Source organism: Pteropus medius, unplaced genomic scaffold (assembly GCF_902729225.1).
Source record: "Pteropus medius unplaced genomic scaffold, Ma_sr-lr_union100, whole genome shotgun sequence".
NCBI lineage: Eukaryota > Metazoa > Chordata > Mammalia > Chiroptera > Pteropodidae > Pteropus > Pteropus medius.
The window spans coordinates 1,158,567-1,165,811 of NW_024349803.1; the positions used below are offsets into that span (position 1 = coordinate 1,158,567).

Genomic DNA, 7,245 nt, shown 5'->3' on the forward strand with positions numbered 1-7,245 from the left:
ATACCATGGCTTTGGTTTTATGACACTTCCTTTTCACCCTCCTACAGGCCACATTTTGTTTTAGCGAGTGACTATTATTTTACCAGCCTAGTGTCCCCTATTTCCTCCGGTCCTTGCCTCTTCTCTTACTCCTAACATTCCCATGAATATTAGACCCTGTCCTACTGGCTGTAGTTGATTGGTCCAAGAATGGCCATCTGTCAAACAGGGCCAATGAGAATAGACTCCCTTAGGTGACTGAAGCTCTGACTACCAGTTGGGGTAGCTATTGGGATCCATGTTTCTTGCACTCTAGAGAAAGGTTGAGAAAGAATAAAGCTGATATTTGAGGGAGGCAGAGAGGAGGGAGGCCTGAGGTGTCCCAGTCCCTAGTCTGATTCTTCCCAAGACCACTGCTTCTCGCATAGCTTGGCTGTTCAAACTTTTCTTAGATTCTGTGAACCAGCAACCCCCTTTTTTCTGCTTATTTGCTATCCTGAGATGGAGTTCTATCTCTTGCAACCTGAATAATGCAAAAATATTGCTCAATATTATGTATGAATGGAATAAAGTCTAGAACAATAGATTTGTGTCAGGTCTAGTGTTTGCTCCATCTTATTTTGCATACGAGACAACTGAAGCCCAGAGAGGGAGGTGAGCGCCATCCATAGCCACACAGCCTGTGAGCAGTAGAGTCATTACCCAAAACACAGGTCCCCAGTCATCTGCCCAGACTCCGAGTCACTTCTTTAAGGATCTTTTCATGACCCTGTGTGACTTAGGGTAGTGGGCCTTATTCCTTTTCTTGCCTCGATTTGCCCATTCCGTCCCTGTGGGCACACAATTCCAGGCAGAAAGGAACTAGATGTTATCTATGTGGGTTGCTTTGAGTTCCTAGGGCCTACAAAAGGCTATTATTATTTAATTACTGCAAATGGTAATTATAAGGGAAGGTAATTGCCCTTTCATTATAGCACTTCTGCCCTTTTCCTCTAGTAGTCATAAAAGAGAGCCAGGTCCAGATCTGCTGTGACAGCCCAGGGCTGGGGGATTGTCAGAGACCAGCTAAAAAGAAGGGCTGTAAATATAGTTACTTCTATCACTTTCTGAAGGTAATTTGTGGATGATAAAGCCCTTTCACTCCCATGTACTCTTTAGGTCCTACAGGAAAAGAAGAATTGACACTCCCTGAGCACTGAGCAGGTCCTGGGCACTGTGCTGGGCATTCTACATTCTCTAGGTAAGATCATGCCCATAAAAAGCCCAGCAAGATGCCTCACTTATAGCAAATAGTTGGTAAATGGTGGTGCACACAATTTCTAATCCTGACTCACTGCCCTGTGAAATGAGGATTGTTATCCTCGTTTTATAAATGAGAAGACTGAGATGCACTCAGGTTTTAAAGCTAGTGGGAGCCAGTATTTGAACTCTGTGTATCTGATCTCAAAACACTCATGCTTTTCACCTACAGCTTGCCACAGTTACCATTGGCGCATTTCGCAGTTGAAGAAATTGAGGCCCAAGATGCAACGTGGCTTGCCCCAGCTCATTGAGGTTATTTAATAGAGTCAGGACCTGGACCCACATGTACTGCTCTGCCTGGTTGGGGCTCTGACCCGCTGCTGGCTCTGCTCTGCCCTGCCTCTTGCTCTTCCTTTTGCCATCTCCCCGCACTCCACAACCCCCAGCTCACTACTAATGGTAGAGACATAAAAGATGTCTAAGACTTAGTCTTGACCTTCTGGTTAAGCAAACACTAAGATAAATTGCAGACTTGGGAGCCCATGAATAAGGCTGGCCATGTAACCAGCTGTCACTGTTCATGACAGACATTGCTAATCAGTCTCAACATTCTTCCTGTTTAAAGCCCAGATTCTTAGTCTTTTGAGATTTAAATCAAAAAACAACTGGAATTTCCTATCTCACATTTTGTGGAAATCCAACAATGTCTCCAAGATTTCTTCAAATCCAGCGATTTACAAAGTCCTGGTCACTTCCAGCTCTGACTTTCTATTCCTGGTGTACTTTTACTCTCTGCCCATCTTTACTCTCTGCTCAGTGCCAGTCCACGCAACCCAGTGCCAACCTAACATTTAGCATGCCCCTCATTTTACTGAAGGTTCTAGAAACAGAGTGGGGTTTGTTTCATGGGAATGCAAAAGGCAGAAAGTTGAATGATGTTATCTCTATTTTTACATATCCTGTAGCCACCTATCCACTGGCCACCTCTCTCTTCAAGTTCTCCCATTTTCCTGATCATCCCCACATTTCAAGATGATGCTCTCATATTTCAGCTTGTTCATTTTCTGATGAACAGATATTTAATCTCAATCATTTTTTATTGGACGCATGAAAAAACAACTACGTATTGAGTACCTAGTTTACAGTCTGATGTTAAATCCTGGGATTAGACATCTGAGTGCAGAATTATAGCTGGGATAAGTGTGCAGACAAGGCGAAGTCCATGGGGCAATGGAGCATCCCAAAGGTAGCGAAAGGATGTGGCTATGAGCCGTGATGTGTTGAGTGAGTAGCTCATTAGGTGATGGGACACTGTGGATGTGGTCAGGTGGGGGAGCACATGCCAAGAGAAGGGGACTGCAAAGGCCATGTGGCAAAAGAGAGCAGCACGCCTTCCAAGAACTCACAGGAGGCCTGTGTATCTGAAACACAGCAGCCAAGGGGGAAAGCGGTCCTAGGTGAGGATGGAGAGCTTTGACAGGGGCCAGACCACGTAGAGACTTGGGGGCCATAATCCTCATCATTTTATCGTGTAGAGCAATTTAGGTGTCCATCTCCTGCTCAGCTCGTGGACAACCTCAGTATACCTCACACTCCATTAATATCTCTGCTTAACAGAGGGTCAAATACTCAGTCTTCTCAGAGAAATCAGTAGAAGTTTTTCCTTCTCCGCCCCATCCCTGCCAAAAGTGAGGAGGAGAGCATAGGCAGATTCTGTTTCACATTGATATAGATTATGCCACCACCGTAAGAAGGCGAAATGGCCAGTTTGAGATTTAAATGACACTTTTCCTCAGTGTTATAGTTTGGATGGTACAGATGAGAAGGGCTTGAGAAGTTGCTGTTGGGAGTGGAGAAATGAGAGGTGGTGTTCTCAGGGAAGATTTTCCAGGGCAAGTAAGGAGGGAGTGTGTCCCCAAAATACAGGTAGCCAACATGACTATGGCCCACCCCATACATAATCTCATTTAATACTTGCCCTCTGAAGTAGATATTATCGTGCTCAATTTGCACATGAGAAAACTGAGGCCCAGAGAGGGGAAGAAACTTGTATAAAGTCACCAGCCTACAGGTGACCACGCCAGGGTTTAAACACAGCTCCACTGGACGCCTAAACCTAAAAACTCTGAACTCTATGGCCTGCTTTAGAGAAGCAAAATGAGCATGGTGAAGAGGCTGAATGGACAGAGAACTCACATGTTCAATCATTCGTTTATTCAGCTAACGCCATGTAGCACCCACCATGCACAGGACACTACAGAGAAAGGAGCTCTGGACTAGACATTATAGGTCTTCAGCTGGAGGCCTGGCCCTGAAACCTTTAAACCAACTATTTTCCTTCTTTGGGCCTCAGTTTTCCCACCTGTAAAATGGGGCTGACCTTCCTGCCCGCCTCCCTCCTAGGGCTCCTGTGGGAGTCCAGTTGGAGCTTGAGGTTTTCTTAGTTCTGATGGAAGGCCTACCCCAGGCTTATGGATAAAGGGGCAGCTAGCTTGAGCAGAGAGCAAGGAGAAGAAGGTGAAAATCTCTGAGCATCATGGTCCCACTGTGGGCAGGCTGGGCATGTAATGCTGTGAAGCCAGCTTCGTGCTTGCCATGATGGAGGCTGTAGAATCCAGGAGTCCCCTGCTTTCTCACTCCCCTTTCACTCCCTTCAATTAGTCACCAAGTCCTGGTGACACTGAGTCCTTAAAATGGCCCACATTGGTCTACTTCTTTTCACTGCTAATAGTGCCACCTGATCCAAGCCATCCCTATTTATTGTTCAGCTGAAAGACTTTGAAAGTCTCCCTCTTGGCTGCCCTGCTTTTCGGCTTTGCCCCCATCTCAGCCCATTCTTTCCCCAGTAGCCACATGGACCTTTTGAAAAGAAATCTGACTACGTCATTTCTCTGTTTACCACCTATCTCTCCATGACTTCCTATTGCTCTAAAGCTAAAATCCTAACTCCTTGCCAGGCCCCCCCCCCCGGAATGTCCAGCCTTCAGTGTCATTTTGTAGTCCTCTCTTATTCCACTCGAGGTCCATTGTCCTGTCTGGCCCCTCAATATAGCAAACTTCTCCTCACCTCAGAAACTTCACACACTGTTCTCTCTACCAGAAACGCTCTTTTATCTCTTTCGTGGTCTCAGCTTAAATGTTCCTTCTTGTGGGAAGTTCTTCTTGATCTTCACTTACTTACTCCCCAGACATCTCAAATCTTTTGTAGCTCTTCTGAAACTAATTAAATAGTTATGTGATTAGTTGTTAAATTCTGTCCCCTGGAACAGACTGGGGGACCTTACTGATGTCTACTTCTCTTCTTCTTCCAGAGGAATGCTGTACTTCCCAGCCTCCCTTGCATTTGGGAAGGCCCATGTGACTCGTCTGGGCCAATGGATGGTGAGAAGTGATGTGTATCCCTCCTAGCTGAAGCAGTTTAAAACCCATGCACGATTCTCCAGTTTCTCTCTCTTTTTTATTTATTTATTTATTTATTTATTCATTCATTCATTTATTTTATTTTTTAGGCGAGGCAACCCTTGGTTGATCTCACAGATTGCAAGGAACTTGTCAGCTTACAATCCCTTATTTTTTGTTTTTCACGCCTACAGCATCTGGTTTTCCTAGGTGGCCTCCCATCCAAGTACTAACCAGGCCCGATCCTGCTTAGCTTCCGAGATCAGACGAGATCGAGCTTGTTCAGGGTGGCATGGCCATAGACTCCAGTTTCTCTTCTCCTGCCATGGTACCTAAGCAGGTCACATGTTCCAGTGGGTGCAGCTTGAAAATGGTAGGGACTCCTTAACCTAGGTCTCTGGGTGACTGGATCAGAGGACCCAGAACAAGCATGCATCACAAGTGAGAAATAAACTACTCATGTGTTATGTCACTGAGGTTTCAGAGTTTTTTGTTACTGTAGCATAGTCTGGTTTATCCTGACTAATTATCCTAACTGGTCTGTCGGAACAAGGCCTGACTCTAATTCACTGTCTCTCTAGAGCCTGAGACCCTAATCGTGACATATAAGCAGGTGTTTTGTAAATACTTGTTGAATGAGTAAACAAGTGAAAAAACAGAACATGTAAGACATGGTTCTTCCCTCAAAGAATTTACTGTATTCCAAGGGACAGATACTTTTACACACAACAGTTAGAATATAGTTAGGGGCTAAACTGTAAAAGTTAAAGAAGATGAAAGGAGGTCAGTGGGTTAGAGCAGTCATGTGGGGCTTCCTGGAAGAGCATAAAGAGAATTTGAAGAATTGGAAAGGATGAGAGTGGGCTTGCTGTCCACCCCACCATTTGTTCATCTATTCGGCAAACACTTATTCTAACGCACCATGATAAGTGCTTTGCCAGCATTGTGGCCGGAGGACCACATGCTCTTGGGAAACAGAGCAAAGTGCCTCTTCCATGCAGAATATCTAGAATCGCTTTACAGATGTTTGAGTTGAGCCTTGACAAGTAAGTGTTCACTAGGGATAAGAGATGAGGAGAAAAGGACTAAGGATCCCAGCAGAGGGAACACCATGATCAGAAGCTTGGAGGCTTGAGGGTGTACAGTGTGTTCAGGGAAGGGGTAGCATCTAGTGTGGCTGGATTTGGGGAAGAGGAGTCTGGCTGCCAGTGGCAGAGACATGAGTTCAGTCTCTGGCTTCTTGCACTCAGCCCACACTGACTCCATTCAGACCATAGGGCATCTAAGTTAAGACCTGAAGGATGAGTTGAAGGTGACCAGGAAAGGTGGGATGAAAGGACAAAGAAGGGTGCTCCAGGTAGAGGGAACAGCAAAGGCCTTATAAGGGAGATTGCAAGGCCTGAGACGGCAGCTCACTTTGGCTGGAGCAAAGCTTTTTAGGTGATCAGGATTCTGTCTCCCATCTTCCCTTCTACTCTAAATTTCAGTGCCTTTGCATGTGCTATTCTAAGTGCCTAGAATTAGAATGAAAATGATAATAATAACAATAACATTTGTTGGGCCCTTTAGAATGTTATGTGCTGTGTCAGGCATTATTTCATTGACTGACAATGACATCAACAATAATAAGAGTTGGAACATTTTAAATGATTTTTTTATTGGACTTTATTTTTTAGAAGTTTTAGATTTACAAAAAAATTGAGAAGCTATTACAAAGAATTTCCACATATTCTGCATCCAGTTTTCCCTTAGTAACATGTTAGTATATTCACATATTATAATTATTATTTGTTTCATTGTCCATAGTTTATTAAGGTTTCTTTAGTTTTTACCTAATGTCATTTTTTATGTTCCAGGATCCCATCTAGGATATCACATTACATTTGTTATGTCTCTTTAGACTCTTCTGAGCTATGGCTTTCTCAGACTTTCCTTGTTTTTGAAGACCTTGACAGTTTTGAGGTGTACTAGTTATTTTTTTGGATACTCTACTATTTGAGTTTTTCTAGTCTTTTTGTCAAGACAAGACTGGGGTTATAGGTTATTGGGAGGGAGACCAGAGAGGTAAAATGTCATTTCATCCCATTATATCAAGTATACATACTATCAACATGATTTGTGTCTGTTGATGTTTGTCTTGATTACCTGGTTGAGGTAGTTGTCTAGTTTTTCCACTGTGAAGTTAATTTTTTCCCTCCTTTTTCATACTGTACACTTTGGAAGGAAGTCTCAATGCACAGCCCACACTTGAATGGAGATGCTTCATCTCCTTGACTGTCTGCATAAATTACTTTGAATTCTTCTGCAGAGACTTGTCTCCTCTCCCTTTTTAAAATTTATTATCTCACTGAACTTCTCAAGGATGGGTTGATACTCATCACCCCCATTTTTTTGGAGACTGGAAAGCTCTCTCTTTTTTTCCACCTGGCTCCCTCCAGATCTCATTTCTGAAGACCTCCATCTCCCTGAGAAAAAGAGCAGCCTCATTTGTGTTCTCCTCCCCATGCTTTATAATTCCAACTAATTCATGTCACGTTTATGCATTGTGCTCTGGTCTGTGCCAGGCACTGTGCTTGGGACTTGGGGCTTGAAAACAAATGGCCTGCGTGGGACCTGTCCTCTAGT

General features: G+C 44.0%; 1 pseudogene; it reads right to left on the minus strand.

Annotated features, from left to right (window-relative positions):
• Positions 1 to 4,805: 4,805 nt before the first annotated feature.
• Positions 4,806 to 4,924, minus strand: LOC120582490 (uncharacterized; annotated as a pseudogene).
• Positions 4,925 to 7,245: the final 2,321 nt, after the last annotated feature.